The following is a 20250-nucleotide window of genomic DNA, read 5'->3' on the forward strand; positions in this document are numbered from 1 at the left end:
AAAGAAAACTTTAGTGATTTGTTTTTGTTTTTGTTTTTTTGTTTTTTTACTATAGTCAAGTCTGGCTCTCAGTCTTGCAGAATGAGAGACTAAATTTTGTCTACCTGTGTACTAAGAGGTGAACTGACAATTAACCAAGCTTGAAAGTAATGATCTCAACCCAGAACACTTACATATGCAAGACCAGCCTATCTTTCTCCAGAAGCAGAATTACATGGGAAATAAAATTATAATCATAAGGTTAATCTATTAGTTAATAATTATTAATTCCTGTTACAGGGACAAAAATCCTTAAAAATGTTAATTCTCTTCCTGTTGGAACAATGACATTGGAAGTCAATTAATTATTAGAAAGTTGACTATTAATTATTTGTGTTACTTACGGTATAGGCTAATATATTATATCACAGAAAATCTGTCAAAAATCCAGAAACAGTAAAAACCAAAAGCAGATCAGTAAAATAGTATTTAATGAGAGTTTAAGATGCTCAAAAGAATAGTTCACAAATTGGGAGTCTTCCAAAGCTGAGATGAAGCTCAGAGGCATGACGTTACAGGATGGCTTATAAAGTGCAAATGAGGAGTTCTTTAACCTTTACAACGATTAGTTATCACAATGTGGGTTCCAGATGGTGGGAGATTGGTTAAAAGTGATTATCTTACATCATTTTAGGAAGATAACTTAAGTATCTTTTATGGTTATCTGAGGCATCTATAAGAAATAACCTAAGTTTAGTTTCACTTATGTTCATGAAATAAGCTAGATTTAGTTTTGTTTACACGGTTCAAATGGCTTTTGTCTGCTTGGGGGATTTTGAAGTCTGGTCTCCGTTTTATTTTACTTTAACAAATGCCAGAATACCATGGCTTTCACATAACCATCCGGACTGGACAGGCTATTCTGCTCCAGGAGGCCGTCTAGGGACCCGGATTCTGCTGTGGCGGCATATCATTATCCCTCAGGGCTGCCCTTGTCCGCCTGGTGGGAGCTGTCTCACAACCAAACACATCTTCCAGTCGGAGGCAAGGGAGCAAAAGGAAGATGTGGGGGAGGGGATGGAGGTGCGTTTCTGCTTTAAAGCTATGATCAGCAGTTTCACAAAATACTCTGCTCACATCCCATTGCCCTGAATATTGTAACATGACCAACCTCAAGAGAAGCTGGAAAATGTAGTCTCTAAGGAGGTGGACATGTGTCCTGCTAAAACTCAGCTGTACAGCAGAGGTGGGCGGTTCTGTTACTCAAAGGACAGTCTCTGCCAGAGCACGGTATCTGAACAAAGTCACTTGAACTAAATGTTTAATTGAATCAAGTTATTGTAAGCCATTCCAGCTCTAACCGGTGAAATATTCAGTCTGCTGCTTCCTTCCTCGTTGATCTGTGATGCCTCCTTTGACACGAAATGGGCATAATATATAAACATCAATTGTTCCTACCTCTTGAGGTTGTTATGAGGATTAATCCTCAGGTCAGCTTTTTCCTCTAGAAAGTCTTCCAGGCAACTTCTAGGTTCCTTATAGCCCAGCATATACTTCTTTAATCATAAAGCTGTCATGCACCCTTAAAATTGTTTGCTTATTTATCTGCCTCTGCCATTAGAATATTAAGCCCAGGGAGAACAGGCTTTTAGGTTTTCTTGTTTACTCTTATACCCTAACTCAATGCTTGACACATTATAACTGATTAAGGTACAGCCTGGCCCACTGAGGTAGTTTATGGGGAGGGGAAGGCACGTTCCTGAGCAGCCAGAGGCAGCAAAAGGGCCCTGAGATATATGGAAGACAGGAGAAGATGCTGAAAGGTTTTCAGAGAGTGGAACACATCCACTTCACAAGCTTGGTCAGAAGCTCCATGAATATGAATAAGTAAAAATAAGGAAGGGAATCTTCAAGATGATTAGAATGAGGAAAAATTAGGAAACAGTTGTGCTTAGGAAGCGATCGCAACCGGTTTGCACAGTTGACCCCAGTTCTTTTACTGGCAGTAGAAGTTGAGGGTAGCTTTATCCGCTCCCTCATCACGTGAGGAGATTCTGGGTGAGGTGAGCTCCACTCCTATTCTAGGAAGAGCTGTGCCATTTTTTTTCTTGTGTTTATGAATTATACAAGATGAATCTTAGGATGGGCCTCAGATTGGCTGTGTGTCACTTGGCACACTGGTTTTGCATCCTCAAGAAGGGAAAATACCACTGGGAGTTATATTCATAACCACACAGGAGACACATTACTGTGGAACCTGGCTGGCACGGCTGTAGCTCGGCATATGGGCCATCAGGTATAAAACAAGTGATAGGATACCTGCGGGGGTATCACTATGGTTGTTCGGTATTTTTAAAAGTTCCTTGTACCTCAGAGGCCTTAGAGGGCTGAAAGCTCCTACAGACACATTTTCCTATCCCCTCTCCAATATCAAATAGGATCCAAGTTTTGAAGAGAAGAAGAGAGTAGTTGTATCCCCTTCTCTCAGGAAATCCATGTGGGAAGAAATTAACAGGGAGGCAGAATTTAGGGAAACATACTGGGATTTTTACCACCTTCAGAGCTGTCTAAAATGAGAGTAAGCTAATTGCCTCTCAAATACTGAAATTCACTCCACTTTCAGCCAGAGAGGAAAAGCTAGATCTTAGTTTTCAGCAGTGATTTGGGGCAGAGAGGATGTGATGACCTCTAAGTTCTATTCCGATTATAAAATTCTATGATGCAACTTTTTCTTGATGACTCAGAGGAACATGACGAATGTGAATGATTGTACTGTACAGTGATGCAGCGAGGTCCTCAGGGTCTATGGAGCGAGTTCAGCTGCATTTCCCTATAATGCCTTGCTCCAGGCTTTGGTGCGTTTGCTGTTAGTTTGTATCCTTCTGCCCTCAACTCTGTCCATCCCCCTGCCCAGACTGGTCAGTTAACACACTACATATTGACTTCTCATCTAAACTGAAATCTTTGGTGGTCAAGAAGCAAATTTACTCTGGGTACATAAGACAGGGCTTTGGCCAAAAAGTTCCACTCAGTGAATATTTGGTGATATTTGATGAATATTTGGTGAATGAACGATGAGTGATTTCTGGTGAGAGAATGCTACTCTTTAGTTACCACTGCTTAGAAAGGATCCCTGCACCATGCATTCAACCCAAGTCCAAGCCACATAGACCTCTTGCCCTTTTCTGAGCAAAACACCTTGTGCTAGATTCTTCCAGTGGCTCGAAATTTCAACTGTTTCTTCCCTGTCTTCTCAATGCCTACTCATCATTAAAGCTCCCATTTAAATATCATCTCCCGTGTGAAGCCTTCCTAGGGCATAATTAACTGCCTCTCTTATGCCCTCTTAGAATTTTATGCATACTTTTATTATGTAACTTTAATATTTTATCATAGCTATTTATTCCCACTTATTTCTGCAGTTAACTCTGAGCTTCTTGAGGACAGAGTATCCTACCCTCAGTGCAATGCCTAGCATATCGTAGGTGCTCAGTAGACACTGGGTGGCTAGGTGATTGAACAAGGCAAGTTAATGTGTCACCTTCTGATGGAGAAAAGCCCATGGCTTTAAGGCATTTATCTCAGGAGGCGTTTTTGTCAGCTTCCTAATTCCCAACATTATTCTAGCTCTAAAAATCTTATGTCTACATTAACAGGTCATGCTGTACTACAGTGAGGTTTATTGGAGATTCACACACACATACACACACACACACACAAACCCTCCAGCAACCCTATTAAATTTTAAATCTTTTCTATTTTGACACATTTTGAGAAACCATTTTTTATCACTTTAAGTGTTCTATTTCTATGAGATAAATGTGTTATAAAAAAGCCAATTCGATTACTACTTTTAAAATGACCATAGAATTGTATAAGGTATGGCCTACACAGAGCTTCTTGCTCCAAATTTGAAAGAATATGCAGCTAGAAGAGATTTATCCACAATGTAATAAGTTATTGAAATCATTAATATATAAATACATTAGATATGGGCCACAACGTGCATGTGCAATCAGGGATGCAAATACTGCCTCTTCCCATCATCCCTGTCATCAAATCATTTCAAATATTACATTCAAAGAAGAGTTTAAGTATTAGTTATCGAAAAACAGTTTAATTGTCTGTACACGTTTACTACAAGAAAATTGTAGAAAGTGAGCTTGAAGCCCAAACCTTAAAAATTAGTTCTGCTAATTAATGACATCTGTTTTCACATAATTTGATTATCAAAATTCTGCCATTTTCCTGCCTTACTGACTCATTTCTGGGAATTTATGAGATCATTTTTGGCACTTAAAGTATTGCTGGCAATTCTCTCTTGGTAGGTAGGAGGAGCAGGTATAATTTTTCACCATCATCACGCCCACCCTGGCTCACCCCTGCATCACCTCTGCAGTTTTCCTGAGCCGAGAGAGTTCTGCCTTATGGACCTTGTCTTAGTATTTGAAGACACCAGTGACGGAAGGGTGATCCTATGTCACTTAGGCCAATGGAAGAATTTGACAGGAAAACAGAAGTTTCTACTTCTCCTTTACATGAGCTGCTTATTCCTAACCATGGGTTTCCAGCAACACAAGATATTTCCAGTTATGTCAGAGAACAGTTTTCAAAACAGAAAGCATTTAAATTCAGTCCACTTTTTTTAAATTGAACTTTTAGAGCACTATTTAGAAAAGAGAATAGTGGATTTGGATGAGAACAATACAACACTAAAGATGTATAATATACTTGCATAGTAGCAATCAATTTTACATAAGAAAAATAATTTATTGCCAATTGGCTTTCAATAGATTTTTCTCGTTAGGACTAACTTTTTCCACTTAGGAATGAAAAATCAAGTTATATATTGTTTCTTTGAGTAATTAGTCATTTGAATTGAAAAGACAGAATATCTTATAGGTTAGAGGGAGTCGTTAAACTTTTTTTTAAAGATTTTTTTTTTTGGATGTGGACCATTTTTAAAGTCTTTATTGAATTTGTTACAATTTGCTTGGGTTGTTTATGTTTTGGTTTTTTGGCCACGAGGCATGTGGGATCTTAGCTCCCCGACTAGGGATCAAATCTGCATCCCCTGCATTGGAAGGGGAAGACTTAACCACAGAACTGCCAGGGAAGTCCCTAACTTTTTAATAGGTTAGCAAATTTATAAATTGATTGATTGGAGCTCAGAATGAATTTCCGCAGGTAGATAATGTTTTACATGGGGTTGGTCCACAGGTCTACCCACAAAAAAGTTTTTAAAGTGTAGTTTACATGAAATACCACTAGGTTTTATTAAGCCCTAAGTACTGTAAAGACTGTGATTCCCCTTACACATGATTCAAGATAATACATTGCCTTTTTTGAAAGACACAAAATTTGTCTACATCCAACAATTAAAATAACCCTTTAAATTTTCTGACTGCAAACATTTTAGATAAGTATATCCAAAATGAAGATGAATTCTTTTCGTTTCTTGTGCCATAGCTGTGCTGGTGCCTTCAGTAGGGCTGGATCAGCCTATCGCATGATCAAGTGCTGAGCGCTCATACATAACAATGCTTTAGATAAAAACGGATCCTCAATTCCACACTGGGATGCCTGGTGCATCTCTAGTTCACAGTGTGAGACAAGGTCTGTTCCAGACTCATATTCTAAGCACTTAAATTCAGTGATGACCATGCAAGATTGCACATTGGGTAAAGGTTGTCACATCGAGGTCCTTTACCCTGTACACACTAAACAAGAAGTAATGGGATGTCTGTGGCAGACATCCACTGGACTAATGGTCAAGAAACCTTGCCCACTAATTATCTGTGTGATTTTGAATAAGTCTCTGGACTTCATTATCAGTGTATTGGAGGGTTGGACCAAACTACAGCATCTCCAAGAGACTTTACCACTCTTCCACAAGCGTGTTTCTTATTTCTCGGATGAGCAAACAGAGTTTTCCTGGATCATTAAGCAGTCCATAGGCAATGATTCTAAAATGGAGTAGAAATGACTGAACAATCAAACAGTGGGTCCCAATAGTGAGTCTTGGAAAGTAGGGAAAATCCTAACCTATAACCACAGAGCCACTTGCAGATGTCAAATTGCTATTTTCCTATTTAATAATTTCCACATGCAAAGTCTTATCCCTATTCTAAATGTCTAGTATTAGTATAATGAGGCAATATTATTCAAAAACAGATTTAAGCAAATAGTCATAATAATTTTAACTTTACTGATAGAGTTATTCAGTAGACTAACAGAAGTCAGTTTGGTGACTGCCTATATCCATTCTTAAAAAAAAAATTCCCATTATGAGAGTCGTTGCACAACTCTGATAGTATCAAAGTGACTCTTACTCATTAGGAGGTCTATTCCAAAATCTTTATTATAATTTCATCATCTTGTGTTTTCATGAATCACAAAACTTTTCTGAAATTTAAACCAAACTGAGGCATGAGAATGGCTTGTTTTTTTAGTGAAATATCATCTCTGTTTTAAAATGGAAGCTAACGTTTATTGAGCATTTCTTTTGTGTAGGTTTTATGCCAGCCAGAACCTACCAGACCTAATGAGACAGTCAGGCATTAGTATTACTTCATTTTATACATGACTATTTGAGACACTTGTTATTGGACAAATATCCAGCAAATGGCAGAACTGGAATTTTACCCAGGTCCATGTGATGAAATAGAATTATTCAATAGAGGGAAGAAATACTGATCATTTTCTATGCTTCAAGATTCTTCAATTCAATTCTTGGTTTGCCCACTGAGGCTCCATAGCAACCAGAGGTCTAAAGCCCTCGGAACCTTGGAGCCTGACTGGGGGGACCCCAGCATGTCCTCTGCCTGTAGATTTGAGATGCCACTAAATGACTGGGAGTCATTAACTAGCGCAGGTTCCTTGATAATCTGTCTCCATTCTCTCTTATTTTTGAGGTACAGAAGTCAGTAAAATTTATTCTAACTCTTCAGAGAGGCTGTGAGAAATTAAGACTCTTTCATCCTCACAGATTCAAGGGAAATCTCTGCCATTTGAGGCAGTTTCCACCAGAATGGAAATCAGTGTTTCTTTTTTGTTTGGGGACTTCTGGTACACCCTTGATTCTTAGGGCAAGAAAGATCAGTCCAAAGGGCTCACTTTTGTTAGAGTTACAAAATGTATGACCCAGTTTCAAGGCCAGTCTGTGTGACCGAGTCATGATGTTGGTAATTTATCCACCAAGATGAGACTTCAAGTTGGTGAAAGTAAACCTGAGGGTTAACATTGCACAGAGATCTCTGGCATTATCAATTGTCACTTTATCTTTTTAAATAATGCCCAAACAGTTCATACATTATATTTATAATATTTAGCTGAACATATCTAAGTAAACAGAAATATAACTAAAGTTTAACTATGCAAATCTTTAGCTTTAGTTATCTTTAAAAAATCTAAAAGTACACATTTCCTTATTTAATGGTGAGACATATGAGTCACCACACTACAAAATTAGTCATGACTGAAAGACTAGCTTTGAATAATTATATTCATGACAAAAATAATGATATTACCATAATATAAATCTGCTCAATAAAGGGCATGTACTCACATAATTTTATAGAGCAAAGAAATCACTGGTGTAATAAAGTTTTCTCAGCTACACCTTCAGAACAGGGATATTATTTTTCTTAAATAGCTTCAACATTGAAAAATTCATATCTAATATAGCCTTTCCCTTTTGATTTTGATCCCAGAGAAAATCTCTCCACGTGTATTATTTATTTTACATAAGACATTCAGACATATTTTTATTTAACATTAACTGTGGTTAACAGAAATAAGTGCCAAGCTCAGATTAATATTAGTGTTTGATACGACTTTCATTGTTTATGTTAAAGAGTCATACTAATTTTCAGTAAAATTTAATGTTATGTAGTCACATCGTTCTTCTTATTTGCAGTGGGTTCATGTACTGAAGTATTAGTTACTAATACTAACAGCTTTACCAATTCCCAGGGTTTAATTAGAATACCATACAATGTACATAAGATGTAAAAACACACAAAAGCACACACGCACAGTGCTGTGATTTTAGAGTCAGAGAAACCTGTATTAAAATCCTTTAGACACCACTAATTCACTACGAGAGGTCAAGGAACCTAGTAGTTGCTGTAAAATATAAACACTAGTCCTTACATCTAGAGCACAGAGTGAGGTTACCTATCAATGAGGTCGCCAGTGGGTCCTCTTGCTCAAAATGCTTCTTGTACCATCAATTCTGGGGGGACACTGCTCATTCTTTACCAAGTCATTCTTTTATTGGTCTCCTAACTTTTTTTTGAGTCCATTTTTCGCACCAACAGTAAAGTGACATTTATGAAATATGAAAGATGTTGTGTCTCTCTTCTGCTTAAAATCCATCCATCCATCTATGCATTCATCCACTTAACTATTTCTTCTTTATTATATTGTCTCAGGTCATTTCAATGGTTTTGATTTATAATTCAGCTCTATAGTTTATTATTTAATAACCTGTATGATCCAAAGTGCAGTCAGTGCAAGTCATAAAATAAGGAGAGAATAAAAAATTAAACAGACATTTTTCCATTCTCTATAATTTAAAGAAAAGTTATATTAGATGATAAGGCCTACAACTGCATTAACCATTTTGTGATCTGTTCAAGATTTTGGATTTGGATACAATTACCCAAAATTAAATAAACTCATGCCTGCAACATAATTTTTTAAAAATACAACACAGTAAGTCATTTCAACATGAACTTCTCACACATCATATACAAGTAATTCTGGTTTTACCATGTTATAAAAAGTCCAAATAAAATGAGATATTCTTACAGTAGTGCAGATGTGGACACAGATGCCTAATGTTTGTTTGATTAGCCACCCATTTGTTTGTTACTGGAGAAGCCTGTGCTGGATTCTCTAGTATGATCTTTATTCTCTCATTTCAGTATTGAGAGGTTCACTTCACTCATACACCCTAAACCTAGTCTAAAGGGAACCAAAACCCTAGATTGCCATACGCACTAATGGGAAATGTATGCTTTAGATTTCAATATATCCTTCATGCAAATTTAGAAAACGACACACTAGGATACATTGGAAACTATTTTGCACTATGGTATTATTTTTTTTAATCTAAGAAAAAATAAATTTTAGAATATAATATACCTAAGCAGTCAAGTTAGTCACATCTTCAGTGCATTTAAAACATAAATAACAATTAGTTTATTCTGCTTGTCCTTTTCCAAAAAGAAACATCCATTTTGCTATAAACTCTGACAAAAATATACTTTAAGCAATCCAGTCATTTCTACTCCAGAAAGTTATCACAAAGCTCAGAAACAAGAGCATATTTACAGAGCAGAGTTTAGTTTCCACCTACCCTGCTGCTATCAAGGCTGGGTACAGTGAGATATTTTTCTTTATATATTTTCTTATTTCTTATTTTGCCCTTTTCTTTTTTTTTTTAAAAAAAAAACACTTTAACATTTCTTGTAAGGCCACTTTAGTGGTGATGAACTCTTTTAGTTTTTGATTGTCTGGAAAACTCTTTATGTCTCTTTCAATTCTGAACGATAACTTTGCCAGATAGAGTGTCCTTGGTTGTAGGTTATTTTTCCTTTGAGCTTTTTAAATATATCATTCCACTCCCTTCTGGCCTTCAAAGTTCCTTCTAGTGTACTTTTCATTTCAGTTATTGTATTCTTCAGTTTCAATTGGTTCTTTTTTACATTTTTTTATTGATGTTCTCACTGTGTTCCTTTATTCTTTTCCCAAGTTCAGTGAACATTTTAATGGCATTTTTCACAGAACTAGAACAAATAACCTTATAATTTGTATGGAACCACCAAAGACCCGGAATACCTAAAGCAATCTTGAGAAAGAAAAACAAAGTTGGAGGTATCATGCTCCCTGACTTCAGACTATTCTACAAAGCTGTAGTTATCAAAACAGTATGGTATCGGCACAGAAACACACACACACATATCAGTGGAACAGAATAGAAAGCCCAGAAATAAACCCACACGTGTATGGTCAATTAATCTATGTCAAATGAGGCAAGAATATAAAATGGGTAAAAGACAGTCTCTTCAATAAGTGGTGCTGGGAAAACTGCACAATTACATGTAAAACAATAAACTAGAATATTTTCTTCCATCATATACAAAAATAAATTCAAAATGGATTAAAGACATAAATGTAGGACTTGAAATTATAAAATTCCTAGAAGAAAAAGCAGGCAAGGGCAACAAAAGCAAAAATAAACAAATGGAACTGTACCAAACTAAAAAGCTTTTGCACAGTGAAGGAAACCATCAACAAAACAAAAAGGCAGCCTACTGAATAGGAGAAATTGCAAATGATATATCTGATAAGAGGTTAATATCTAAAATATATTAAGAACTAACCCAAATCAATTTTTTACAATCTAAAAAAATGGCCAGAGGCCCTGAATAGACATTTCTCCAAGGAAGACATACAGATGGCCAACAGGTACATGAAATGATGCACAGCATCACTAATCATCAGGGAAATACAAATCAAACGCACAATGAGATAGCACCTCACACCTCTTAGAATGACTACAATCAAAAAGACAAGAATTGTGTTGGTGAAAAGGAGGAGAAAAGGGAACCCTTGTGTACTGTTGGTGGGAATGTAAACTGGTACAGCACTATGGGAAACAGTATGGGGGTTCCTCAAAAAAACAGAAATAGAACTATGATACAATCCAGCAGTTCCACTCCTGGTTATTTATCCAAAGAAAATGAAAACACTAACTCAAAAAGATATATGCACTCCAATGTTCATAGCAGCATTATTTACAATAGCCAAGATACAGAAGCAACCTAAGTGTCCATTGACAGATAAATGGATAAATAAGATGTGGTATATATACAGTGGAATATTAGCCATAAAATAGAATGAAATCTTGCTATTTGTGACAACATGGATGGACCTGAAGGTTAATATGCTTAGTGAAATAAGTCAGACAAAGACAAATATTTTATGTTTTCACTTATGTGTTGAATCTAAAAAACAGAGCAAACGAACAAATATAACAAAACAGAAACAGACTCACAGATACAAGAACAAACTAGTGGTTGCCAGAGGGAAGAGGGTGGGGGGAGGGGTGAAATAGGTGAAGGGGATTAAGAGATACAAATTACCAATTATAAAATAAATAAGTTACAGGGACATAATGTACAGCACAGGGAATACAGTCCATATTTTATAATAACTTTGTATGGTATGTAATCTATAAAACTAGTGAATCACTATGTTTTACACCTTAAACTAATATCACATGGTAAGTCAACTATACTTCAATAAATTTGAAAAAAAAAGGAGTGGGTACAAAGCCCACTGTTGGGCACTATTATGGAAATTTGTCTTCCCTCTTTGTACTCTCTTTTTTCTTCCTCAGTGGTGTTACTCACAGCTCTTGCTTCAGAATTGTTCTAGTATAAAAATCACATAGGTTCGGATGTAAACAGCTCACTACAGAGCTTCAATATCTTGAATTTGGCAGAGATGTACCCCTTAATAAGAGAATATAAATCTTAAATCAAAGCAGAGCTTCTCAAGTGTAGTAAACTCTCAGAAACATCTGGAATCCTTGTGAGAAATGCACATTCCTAAATCCCACTCCTGAGGATTCTGATTCAGCAGATCTCAGGCGGGGTCAAGGAACCCAGGTGACTGAAAATTAACCACACTTGGAAAACACCGACGTAAAGAATGACTTTTTAATTATAGATTTCAGGCATCAATGAGTAAGTCAAAGGTTCTTTCTGACATAAGGCTGGCATAAGGTTGTGGTGATGGTTTTAAAATTGTTTACTGCAGGGAATCAGGGGACTAGGATAACGTGTTTTGTGATTTCCATATAAAATACTTGTAATTGATCATCTTTGAGATCTGCCTTTCAATTTCCCATTTTAACTAGCTTTATAATTAACAAATAATAAATGATGGACCTCTCACAGAGAGCTAGCATTTCCTGCCCCTTAATACTGAATATAGCTACGAATATTAAAACAACTTCTTTTTAAGACCATTTAACATATCAGTTAGAAGCTAACCCCTAGTGTCTAATTTGAAAAGGAACATGTGCTGGAAGTCAGCATCTAATTTTCAAAATGGAGAATAAGGTTGGAAATAAATCTGATGATTACTGAAGCAAATTGAGTGTGACATGGGAACGATGTAAGAGTCTCTTGGAAAATAATTGTTGGGAAGGATTATTAATAGAGAGTTTGGGCTTATTTTTGTGTTCCAAGATTTGGAACACTGAACTTAAGCTTTATGTCATGAACTGTAGGTGACAGAGTCACTTTCCCTTCAACATTCATCAAATATTAAATGAGCTTGACCTTGTATGAGACTCAGGGAGATGTGAGTAAGAGGACTATTCCACTTTGCATTCATAGTTTCAAGAACTTCAAAGAAATAAGTGGTAAAGAAAATCCAAACATGCCATGCCATCATTTTGTTTGCTTATATGTTCGAAGTAATTTAGAATTAGAAAATATGTCACATTCAACTCTCCCTTAAGGGAAATACCCTGGTAAGATTGGGTGGTTTTATTGTTCATTATTATTGTTGTTTTATGAGCATAAACTTCATTAAAAGAGTGGGAATAAAATAACATTCAGACTGTTCTTTGTATAACCAAAGACACACGAGCTCTGAACTGGCTACCAATTAACTTTGCAAGCTTGGGCAAGTTGACTTCACCTCTAGCTTGCAGCTTCCTCATCTGTAAAATGAGGGAGTCAGATTAGACAACGTTAGCGTCCTATGTGGCTGGAACATGGTGCAAAGGAGTGACTTGACCTGACTCCTGGTTAAGGCAGGATGGTCGGTAGTGAGGGTTATTCGTAGAAGTTGTATGAGGGTGTGTTTATACATTTTACACAAATTCACTACGTTACCTGGATAGGCCACATTTTACAAAAGCATTGGCAGGCGTGGCAAACTCTTCTTAGCACTTTACTTACATTAACTCATTTAATACTCACAACAAAACTATAAAGTACATATTATTAGCATTGTCATTTCCATTTTACAGACAAGGACTTTGAAGCACAGAGAAGTTAAGTAATAAGCCCTGAGTCACCCAGCTAGTAACTGGCAGAGCCAAGATCTGGATCCAGACTGTGAGGTCCCAGAGAACGAGCACGCTTAACCACTGTGCTGTACCACCTCTCTGGTGGGCTGTGTGAGGAACTTGTTTAGATCTCATTGCTAAAGCTGAGTTGTGGGTGTGCTGAGCTTGGGACTGGCTGAGACAATGATGTGGGGTCAATAACTTTATTGAGAAGTTAAACCAGGGTTGCTAATCTGATCTGGGGAAGCAGAAGTGAAATGTCTGTTACAGGAAACCAAAATGGCAGTTACACCAGGTACAGCCAGAGTGATGCCCAACGGGTGTCGGGGGCCCTTTCAAGGCTGGGAATGGCGAGGAGTTGATCCCAACATCCAATCTGATGATGCCCCCAGTTTCATGACCCTCCACAGGTCCTTAATAAACTGCTGCATTTGTAAAACATACTAAGACCACCAAAAATGCTGTCACTCTAACCTATAAACCAAACACACAATATGTCTATGATTACTTGTGCTTTTTTTTTTCCCAAAAGTTCAGGCTAACTTGAAAAACAGCATAGACAGTGATCAGCCTAGTGTTGGTCTTACTTTAATGGAATTCTTTTCATGTTTTACTATTAAGTGTATTTGACATTAATTTCTGAATTGTGAGCGTGTGTGTGTGTTTAATACTAAGGATATTTCTTTCTCTTCCTCTTTTCAACATTATTTTTTAGGAATGACAGTTGAATTTTACTAAATGCTTTTTTGGTACTTGTATATATTGTCATAGCTTTCTTTTTCTACTCTAACTACTTTAATGTTAATATTTAATGAACATTTCTATTGTTGAACCATACTTATATTTCATAACAGACCATGCTGGGCTACTTTAAAATATACACTAACAAGTATTATTACGATTTTGTAAATACAAAAAAAAATTTAACTTAATCCTACCAGACAAAATTGTGCTCTAATATAGCAGAAACCACTGAACCAATTTTAGAATCATCTGTAAAAAGAATACTAGTACATGCTCCTTTCTTCTTTTGTCTCAAATGTTCATTTCTTAGTGAATTATTTCCCTAGTCACTAACAATATTTACATCCATGAAACAAAATAAAATGAAGTATAATAACTGTATGAGAATGCTGCTCTTAGGAGATTCTTAACTTATGGCACCTCAGCTTAGAAGATTACCTCTCTGCATAGGAAAATTCAAGATGTGAGAAGGGACAGCTCATAAGCATAAAGGCTCATCCATCATTTTTTAAGAGAGATTAGACTAAAGGGAAAAACCAAATTTCCCTTCAGGGCAGAGGTATGTTTTCAGTGAGATTAATGCTTTTCTGAAAAATCTCCTTTGCTCCTAGAAAACAGATGAAAGAAACACTAAAGCAATTGGTTCTGCACAAGAAGAAAATTCTTATCTTTTCTGGACACAATAGGCAGCAGCAGGTGGGTACTTGTTTCTTTGTGGAAGATGAAGTGATTTTTAAAGATTTAGAAATTGGAAAGCTTCCTCTGAGAACTCCAGACGTGGATGTGAGACAGGCTATGCCTCCTTCAAAAAGAGAACAGTAGAGCACTCAGCTTGAAAATGCAGGTTTGGGACTCAGAAGACAAGTTCTGCCACTAACTACCCATGCAACTTTAGGTAAGTCCCCTAACCTCTCAGAGGCCTCAGTTTCTTTATCCTTAAAATGGTGAACATAACACATTCTCCTAAGGGTGAACTAAGCAATGTACAGTACTTAGCTCAGTGTCTGGTACAGAATAAAGTACTCAGTAAATGTTAGCTAAATACATATACATATGCTCACAGGCACACAATATGAAATACTTTCAAAGCTTCGAGAAACAACCAGAAATGCCTTGCTGAGTCCTCTGGTTCCAAGGATACAGCTGAAGAAGTGCCTGAGACACAAAACGGATTGTAATTCTAACTAATCCAGCTAATCCAGCCACTATGGGACAAGCAGAGCTGTACCTAAAAGCTTCAAAGCCAGGGGAATGATTCTTGTTATGAAAATTTACCAAAGCCATGTTTTCCCCAGTGAACAGACACCTTTTATAGCACAAAGGTCTTCCTCATAGGAGGATATGACTTCTTTCTGGCTTAGAAACTAATTACAAATCTTTGCTATAAGAAAGAGCACACAGAAAGGGAGAGGAATCTAATGCAAATACTCTGCCCCCACCAAAATTCAAACATTAATATATTTAAACGTAAGAATTAAGTATTTATCAAATTACCCATTGATGGAATTAAATGTTATTACTAAGGTAAGTATTGGTAAAATTAAATATTGATCAAAAATAATTCCAAAATTAATTTCACTGAAGTATGACAGAATAGGAAGGCAGCCTGGTCTGTGATGAATACCATACTTGGGAGAAGTGGGCTTTATTCTTGCCTTCACCTTTCTGAGTCTGTGGAACACTTCAGAGATACTTATTAATCCAGCTGTGAGACCCCCAGAAAATCACCACTTTGTTAGCCTTACTTCATTTCTACCTGTGCGAACTGGCCAGGTGAGGCTAAAAGCTCCCAGGCAGCTCTAGAATTCTCTGATTCCAAATTGTGGCAGGGTGGGTCACACGACACAGCTCCAAGTGGAAAGTTACACCTGAAGTTTTGCAAGCCAGCAGAGCATATTCTAGGACGGCAAGAATGGGGCCTGAGGAAATTAGCCAGCTCTGAGCCCCACCGGCCATGTTCCCTGCACCTTGGTCTGCTCATTCGTAAAGGGAAGAGATGAGCAAATTATTTTCCAGGGCACCTGTGAGTTCTTGCATTTCTACACTGATAGCCCAAAGTTCTTGCCTTCAGAAAAAAATGCAGTTAGGTTCCATCTGGAACTGCCAAATTAGAATAAAAATGAGTATTAAGAACCAGCACCTGGATTATAGGAGGAGGAGCTTCAAGATGGCGGAAGAGTAAGACATGGAGATCACCTTCCTGCCCACAAATACATCAGAAATACATCTACACGTGGAACAACTCCTACAGAACACCTATTGATCTCTGGCAGAAGACCTCAGACCTCCCAAAAGGCAAGAAACTCCCCACGTACCTGGGTAGGGAAAAAGAAAAAAGAAAAAACAGAGACAAAAGAATAGGGACGGGACCTGCACCTATGGGAGGGAGCTGTGAAGGAGGAAAGGTTTCCACACACTAGGAAGCCCCTTCCCGGGCGGAGACTGTGGGTGGCGGAGGGGGAAGCTTCGGAGCCACGGAGGAGAGCGCAGCCACAGGGGTGTGGAGGGCAAAGCGGAGAGATTCCCACACAGAGGATCAGTGCTGACCAGCACTCACCAGCCCGAGAGGCTTGTTTGCTCACCCGCCGGGGCGGGCAGGGGCTGGGAGCTGAGGCTCGGGCTTCGGTCGGATCCCATGGAGAGGACTGGGGTTGGCGGCGTGAGCACAGCCTGAAGGGGGCCAGTACTCCACAGCTAGCCGGGAGAGAGTCCGGGAAAAAGTCTGGACCTGCCGAAGAGGCAAGAGACTTTTTCTTGCCTCTTTGTTTCCTGGTGCACGAGGAGAGGGGATTAAGAGCACTGCTTAAAGGAGCTCCAGAGAGGGCGTGAGCCGCGGCTATCAGTGCGGACACCAGAGACGGGCATGAAATGCTAAGACTGCTGCTGCTGCCACCAAGAAGCCTATGTGCGAGCACAGGTCACTATCCACACCTGCCCTCCTGGGAGCCTGTGCAGCCCGCCACTGCCAGGGTCCCGTGATCCAGGGACAACTTCCCTGGGAGAACACATGGTGCACCTCAGACCAGTGCAACGCCATGCCGGCTTGTCTGGCATCCGTACCCCGCCCTCCCCCCCAGCCTGAGTGAGCCAGAGTCCCTGGATCAGCTGCTCCTTGAACCCCGTCCTGTCTGAGCGAAGAACAGATGCCCTCAGGCGACCTACATGCAGAGGGGGGCCAAATCCAAAGCTGAACCCCAGGAGCTGTGCGAACAAAGAAGAGAAAGGGAAATCTCTCCCAGCAGCTGCAGGAGCAGCGGATTAAATCTCCATAATCAACTTGATGCACCCTGCATCTGTGGAATACCTGAATAGAGAACGAATCATCCCAAATTCAGGAGGTGGACATTGGGAGCAACGATATATATATATATATATATTTTTTTTTTTTTTTCTTTCCCTTTTTCTCTTTTTGTGAGTGTGTATGTGTATGCTTCTGTGTGTGATTTTGTCTGTATAGCTTTGCTTTTACCATTTGTCGTAGGGTTCTGTCTGTCCGTTTTATTTGGTTTGTTGTTGTTGTTGTTTTTAGTATAGTTTTTAGCACTTGTTATCATTGGTGGATTTGTTTTTTGGTTGGGTTGCTCTCTTCTTTCTTTCTTTCTTTTTTTTATTATTACTTAAAAAATTTTTTTTAATAATTACTTTTTATTTTAATAACTTTATTTTATTTTATTTTATCTTCTTCTTTCTTTCTTTCTTTTTTTCTCCCTTTTATTCTGAGCCATGTGGAAGACAGGCTCTTGGTGCTCCAGCTAGGCATCAGGGCTGTGACTCTGAGGTGGGAGAGCCAAGTTCAGGACACTGGTTGACAAGAGACCTCCCAGCTCCACGTAATATCAAATGGCAAAAATCTCCCAGAGATCTCCATTCTCAATGCCAAGACCCAGCTCCACTCACCAACCAGCAAGCTACAGTGCTGGACACCCTATGCCAAACAACTAGCAAGACAGGAACACAACCCCATCCATCAACAGAGAGGCTGCCTAAAATCATAATAAGGCACCAGACACCCCAAAACACACCACCAGATGTGGACCTGCCCACCAGAAAGACAGGATCCAGCCTCATCTACCAGAACACAGGCACTAGTCCCCTCCACCAGGAAACCTACACAACCCACAGAACAAACCTTAGCCACTAGGGACAGACACAAAAAACAACGGGAACTACAAACCTACATCCTGTGAAAAGGAGACCCCAAACACAGTAAGTTAAGCAAAATGAGAAGACAGAGAAGCACACAGCAGATGAAGGAGGAAGGCAAAAACTCACCAGACCTAACAAATGAAGAGAAAATAGGCAGTCTACCTGAAAAAGAATTCAGAATAATGATAGTAAAGATGATCCAAAATCTTGGAAATAGAATGGAGAAAATTCAAGAAACGTTTAACAAGGACCTGGAAGAACTAAAGAGCAAACAAACAATGGTGAACAACACAATAAATGAAATTAAAAATTCTCTAGCAGGGATCAATAGTAGAATAACTGAGGCAGAAGAACGGATAAGTGACCTGGAAGATAAAATAGTGGAAATAACTACTGCAGAGCAGAAAAAAGAAAAAAGAATTGAGGACAGTCTCAGAGACCTCTGGGACAACATTAAACATGCCAACATTCGAATTACAGGGGTCCCAGAAGAAGAAGAGAAAAAGAAAGGGACTCAGGAAATATTTGAAGAGATTATAGTTGAAAACTTCCCTAATATGGGAAAGGAAATAGTTAATCAAGTCCAGGAAGCACAGAGAGTCCCATACAGGATAAATCCAAGGAGAAACACGCCAAGACACATGTTAATCAAACTATCAAAAATTGAATGCAAAGAAAAAATATTAAAAGTAGCAAGGGAAAAACAGCAAATAACACACAAGGGAATCCTCATAAGGTTAACAGCTGATCTTTCAGCAGAAACTCTGGAAGCCAGAAGGGAGAGGCAGGACAAATTTAAAGTAATGAAGGAGAAAAACCTACAACCAAGATTACTCTACCCAGCAAGGATCTCATTCAGATTTGATGGAGAAATTAAAACCTTTACAGACAAGCAAAAGTTAAGAGAGTTCAGCACCACAAAACCAGCTTTACCACAAATGCTAAAGGAACTTCTCTAGGCAGGAAACACAAAAGAAGGAAAAGGCCTACAATAACAAACCCAAAACAATTAAGAAAATGGTTATAGGAACATACATACTGATAATTACCTTAAATGTAAATGGATTAAATGCTCCAACCAAAAGACATAGACTGGCTGAATGGATACAAAAACAATACCCGTATATGAGCTGTCTACAAGAGACACACTTCAGACCTAGGGACACATACAGACTGAAAGTGAGGGGATCGAAAAAGATATTCCATGCAAATGGAAATCAAAAGAAAGCTGGAGTAGCAATTCTCATATCAGATAAAATAGACTTTAAAACAAAGACTATTACAAGAGACAAAGAAGGACACTACATAAAGATCAAGGGATCAAACCAAAAAGAAGATTTAACAATTGTAAATATTTATGCACCCAACATAGGAGCACCTCAATACATAAGGCAAATACTAAAAGCCATAAAAGGGGAAATCAACAGTAACACAATCATAGTAGGAGACTTTAACACCCAACTTTCACCAATGGACAGATCATCCAAAATGAAAATAATTAAGGAAACACAAGCTTTAAATGATACATTAAACAAGATGGACTTAATTGGTATTTATAGGTCATTCCATCCAAAAACAACAGAATACACTTTCTTCTGAAGTGCACATGGAACATTCTCCAGGATAGATCATATTTTGGGTCACAAATCAAGCCTCAGTAAATTTACAAAAATTGAAATCGTATAAAGTATCTTTTCCAACCAAAACGCTATGAGACTAGATATCAATCACAGGAAAAAATCTGTAAAAACATACAAACATATGGAGGCTAAATAATACACTACTTAATAACCAAGAGATCACTGAAGAAATCAAAGAGGAAATCAAAAAATACCTAGAACCAAATGACAATGAAAACACGATGACACAAAACCTATGGGATGCAGCAAAAGGAGTTCTAAGAGGGAAGTTTATAGCAATACAATCCTACCTTAAGAAACAAGAAACATCTCAAATAAACAACCTACCCTTACACCTAAAGCAATTAGAGAAAGAAGAACAAAAAACCCCCCAAAGTTAGCAGAAGGAAAGAAATCATAAAGATCAGATCAGAAATAAATGAAAAAGAAATGAAGGAAACAATAGCAAAGATCAATGAAACTAAAATCTGCTTCTTTGAGAAGATAAACAAAATTGATAAACCATGAGCCAGACTCAACAAGAAAAAAAGGGAGAAGACTCAATTCAACAGAATTAGAAATGAAAAAGGAGAAGTAAAAACTGACACTGCAGAAATACAAAGGATCATTTGAGATTACTACAAGCAACTATATGCCAATAAAATG

This window comes from Balaenoptera physalus (assembly GCF_965194825.1).
Source record: "Balaenoptera physalus genome assembly, chromosome: 2".
Taxonomy (NCBI): Eukaryota; Metazoa; Chordata; class Mammalia; order Artiodactyla; family Balaenopteridae; genus Balaenoptera; species Balaenoptera physalus.